The sequence below is a fragment of the Tachysurus fulvidraco genome, chromosome 2, assembly GCF_022655615.1.
Source record: "Tachysurus fulvidraco isolate hzauxx_2018 chromosome 2, HZAU_PFXX_2.0, whole genome shotgun sequence".
Classification (NCBI taxonomy): Eukaryota; Metazoa; Chordata; class Actinopteri; order Siluriformes; family Bagridae; genus Tachysurus; species Tachysurus fulvidraco.
Genome location: NC_062519.1, coordinates 20,234,480 through 20,239,813, shown reverse-complemented (window position 1 = coordinate 20,239,813; position 5,334 = coordinate 20,234,480). Strand labels below are relative to the sequence as shown.

The 5,334-nt window shown below is 39.6% G+C and overlaps 1 pseudogene; it reads right to left on the bottom strand.

Moving 5' to 3' along the window:
• Positions 1-1,543: 1,543 nt before the first annotated feature.
• On the bottom strand, positions 1,544-2,561 carry LOC125139636 (annotated as a pseudogene).
• Between the last annotated feature and the right edge of the window lie 2,773 nt (positions 2,562-5,334).

Sequence of the window (5,334 nt, the reverse complement as noted above, 5' to 3'; positions counted from 1 at the left end):
CTTCTTTCTCAATTAAACTGTTAGTCATTTTCTAACAATCTCAGAAGTCGTTGGCTTAAAATCTAGCTTAAAGGCTGCCCAAATGACTATTTTCTCCCTACAGCACAATTAGATCTGTGGGTATTATTGTCTTCTAACATGCACACAGCCAAATTTATTGGAGCCATTAACAAGCATAATGGAAAAGAAACTGGTCTCTTTGCATCTGTCTCTTTCACATGGATAGAAATAGAAACCTTTCTTTAATGTGCCATCGTCTAGATACACTCCAAAAGCATTTGGAATATTTATGTTTTCATTATAATTTTAATGAAATTGCACAAGCTGGATCTTAAGAGGCACTATATATCTCTGGCATACCAATTAGTGTGGCATGATCGCCGTGGAATTTGTAAAGTTAGCATGTATATGATCAGATCAAGGCGACATAATGCATCAGACCGACTCTGTTGTCATTTTTTATTTATTTTTTGCTTAAGGTTGAGGAACAGCGCATCATCAGATTAGATACATGGTAGTGTTACAGTTCTTTGCATTTCTTTCTAAAAGCTTTAAATTTAAATTACACCTCTCACCTCGCAGACGAGAAATGAACATTGAGACCGGCTAGTGGTCTGTTGTGTATTGTATCTACATTGAGGTTATTTTTTTTTTTTGCAACACAAATCAACCACATGCAGATAAATAAGGTTGAAAAGGCGTATAGAATTTGTACAAGGCTCGATTTTTATAAACCCATTCAAAGGAGCGTACATTTAATTCGAGCAATGGTCTGAGATCAAAAGAAAAACTTTGCAAGGTTATGCTCTGGAATATCTCCATGTCAGTGTTCATAGTTACGTGTTTCTATGCTTTAAAAGCCCCATATAAAGCTGCATTCTTTCTTCTCCTGGAGTCTGGATAATCACACACATGGTTGTTGTTGTGGTCAATTATGGTCAGGATTCAGTTATTAGGCCAGTATACACCTCCTCTACTGGCTGCATTGAAGTCAAATATCACTTCTATAGTATGGACACAGGGTTATTTGGTATTCTAGCTTGCCATTAAGGAAAGGAAGGAATGGCGTCAGTGCTCATTAAGGGAGCGACGGACCTCTCTTCGTTCTTCCTCCGCCAACAAACGCTATGCAACAAAGGCAACAGGAGACAAAAGTTCAAACAAGAAAGGACACGCAATTCTCTTCTGCTGCTGATTACCACAAAATATCATATTCAGCTGTCAGTTCGGTGTGTTGTCTTCAATTTCATCTTCCCCAGAAGCCAGCAGTAAATAATGCGAGCAAAGGCAATTGAAAATGTTGAAAGCAAACTGTAAGAATGCAGAATGAGAAAGACACTTTGTTTAAAATACCTCCCTGGCTGAATAGTTAGATTCCAACAATGAGCATGATGACAATGAACAATGAACAATATAATGATGATGATGATGATGATGATGATGATGGTGATGAAGAGGGGGAGGAGGAGGAAGTTGTTGTTGATGATGATTATGATGATGATGAAGAGGAGGAGGAGGAGATTGATGATGAGGAGGAGGAGGAGGAGGAGGTTGATGATGATGATGAGGAGGAGGAGGAGAAGGAGATTGATAATGATGATGATGATTATGAGGAGGAGGAGGAGGAGGTTGATGATGATGAGGAGGAGGAGGAGGAGGAGGAGGTTGATGATGATTATGATGATGAGGAGGAGAAGGTTGATGATGATGATGATGAGGAGGAGGAGGAGGAAAAGGAGATTGATAATGATGATGATGAGGAGGAGGAGGAGGAGGAGATTGATGATGATGAGGAGGAGGAGGAGGAGGAGGAGGAGGAGGTTGATGATGATGAGGTTGATGATGATGATGAGGAGGAGGAGCATGATGATGATGATGATGATGATGATGATGATGATGAGGTGGAGGAGGAGGTTGATGATGATGAGGAGGAGGAGGAGGAGACTGATGATGATGATTATGATGATGATGATGATGATGAGATGGAGGGGACTGATGATGATGATGAAGTGGAGGAGAATGATGATGAGGAGGAGGTTGATGATGATGATGAGGAGGAGGTTGATGATGATGATAAGGAGGAGGGGGAGGATTATGAGGAGGACGAGATTGATGATGATGATGATGATGATGATGATGATGATGAGGTGGAGGAGAAGGATCATGATGATGATAATGATGAAGAGATGGAGGAGGAGGTTGAAGATGATGATGATGATGATGATGCCCCAGCAGTGTAGACTGAGGAACCAAATGGTCCTAATGCTTTGATGCAGTTAAATACAAACCCACTTGATCTTTGACGACTCACTCAGCTTATAAATCTTCCCAGAATATCCACTTTACACCAGTTCATTTGTTTAATATCTTCACTCTCGTCTTGCTATAGTTCCAAATATGTACATTGTAGTGTTAGTCAAAATGCCCACAATATGATAATAGAAATGTTTCATTAAGTGTTTATGCTCTCCAAAGGAAGAACCATCAGTCAGAGAGGATATTTTACCCTCTTGAATTATTTCAAGGGTGGCAGCTATTAACCATTCTACCCATGTGGTCATGCCTGTGATGGCGTGTTAATAAACAGTGTTCCTTTAAGGGTTACCCTGAGTCACCCCCTCCAAGGGGTAACTTATCACCCTATTTTGCTCAGGACAAAACAATCCTGTACTAATGTTATTTATGACATGACCTGCAGATATAGTGACACGTAACATTTCCAACAGGAAGTTGGACTTTTTACAGACACTGTAAAGCCAAGTTGGCCAGGAGGCACTAACAAGGGTTGATTACCATCTGCCACAAGAGTGAAGACTGCACTACATGCACTAAGTGCCCAGTCTTTATATACGTTGTGATTACCTCCTTACATTTTATACCTAGATTCACCATTACAGTTCTTGACTACAGTTATAGAAGGGAAATGGTTTATAATTACACTCTCTGGTGTCACTCAGATCGAGATGAGTTCCCTTTTTAGTCTGGTTCCTATCAAGGTTTCTTCCTGGTGTTATCTCAGGGAGTTTTTCCCTCACCAAAGTCTCCTTTAGTTTGCTCATTATAAGTAAAGCTGCTTTATGAAAATGTCCACTGTTAAAAGCACCATACAAAGAGAATCTAACTGAGCTGAATATTCTGTTTCTTTATACTGATAGTCGGTACTGATACTGAAGTGTTGTGACTCAGAGTAAACTGCCTCGCCTTTAGCATTGATATTTGTCTTTCTCATCGATCCACGTTCTGTTGCAATTTCTCCTTTTCTTGTAACACTTTACGTCTTTTTTTTGTGTGCAAATCATTATATGTTTGACTCTATGATCTGCATACAGAAACTCTGTGCAGTGTCATCACCCATTTTTCCTTTTGCTTCATAACGTGCCACACTGATTCAGGATCAAATCATTCCGAGGTAGTTTCAGGTGGTGTCAGTGTCTCTACCTGGAAGAACCTGGTATCACAGACAGCATTTATGTGCAGAGATGTTTTTCTTGCACCATTATTGCTATATGCTTTGTAGAGTTGTAAATAAAATAGAGGTATAATTAAAAATGTACACAGTTACAGGAGGGATTTGTAACATTTATGGCCCTGTCCTGTAAAGAATATTATACCTGAAAGTTATACATGATCATCTCTCCATCTGACTAGAAGTTTTGTTGTAACTGTGTTGTTGTCCTTCAGCTGCTCGGTGTGTGGAGCTTCCTGACGCAACCCTCCCGTTTTGTCCAGGATTTTGTCCAGCACTGAGACTTATGTTGATGATGATGATGATAAGGATGAGGCGGAGGACAAGGATGATGATGATGATTTCCCAGCAGTGCAGACTGTGGGAATTGAATCCAGGCCACGGTAAAAATGTTTTACGTAATCACACGTAATCACATACAGTTGTGCTCAAAAGTTTACATCTCCTTGAATGTTAGCCACATTATAAACACAGAGGTCGACACACAGAGCTTTAAATTACTATTAAAGGGACGTTTCCACACTTGTGACTCATTGTAATTGTAATTAGTGTCTGTACATAAATAGTCAGTGAGTTTCTCAGCTCATGAGGTGATGCACTGACTTGACAGGATACTGCACCATGGGGAGGACGAAAGAACTGCCGATGGACCTGCATAATAAGGTAGAGGAACTTTATAAAGCAGGAAAACGATATAAAAAGATCTCAACACTTGAAATTGCCAGTCTGTGCTGTTTAAACTCTGATAAAGAGCTGGAAAATTAGAGGTTCTGTTGATACTAAGCCACAGTCTGATAGAACAAAGAAGATTTTACCCACTTCTGCCAGAAGAATTGTTCAGGATGCAAAGAAAAACCCTCAAACTCCTTGAAGAATCATGTAAAGCATGGAGGTGGATCTCTGATGGTTTGGGGCTGTGTGAGCTCCAGGGCACCGGGAAGTTAACAGAAACTCCTGGAAAGATGAATGCAGCATGTTATCAGAAAATACTGGCAGATCATTTACATTCTACAGCATGAAAGCTGCACATAGGACGATCTCGGATGTTATAACATGACAATGATCTAAAGCACAAGACAAGGATGACCCTCTAATGGCTACAGCAGATAAAGGTGAAGGTTCTGGAGGCCATCACAGTCTCCTGACCTCCATATCATACAGCCACTTTAAGGAGATCTCAATCATGCAGTTCGTTCAGGACAACCAACAAATTTACAGGAACTGGAGGCATTTTGCCAAGAAGATTTAGCAGCTCTACCACCGGAGAGAATTAAGGACCTCATGCACAATTATTACAAAAGACCGCACGCTAACATTGATGCTAAAGGGGGCAACACACCATGTTAAGAAGTAAAGGTACGTAAACTTTTAAACAGAGATTATTTCCTTATTGTCTTTTATGTTTAGTTTGATGATTATTCCATTATATTATGTCTTACATAGTAACTTGAGTCCTATAAGAAAGAAAATAGATTTGTTTTGCCTTCTCACTCATGTTTTCTTTAAAAAATGGTTCACATCTTGTAAATTCTACCAAGGTATGCAAACTTTTTAGAGCAACTATATATATAGACACAGAAAGCTTCATAATACTGTACGTGTGTGCATCAGGTTCTTGCAAGATAAAAGGAAAAAGGTCCTGTGAGGTTTTTTTTAATTTAATGTGGAGCTCAGAGAACAGCTCATGGACTCTCAAGGGAAGGGTTGACTGGTTTCAGCAAAATTCCACCTCAATCAATTTAAAATACGCACACAGAAAGACAGACTTATGTTAAAAGTGATTTGTATTTCTGGTTACAGCAATAGCTGAGTTGAAGTTTACCTTTTCTTATGTTAGAGATATTCAGTCTCAGTGTTTCATAACCCCA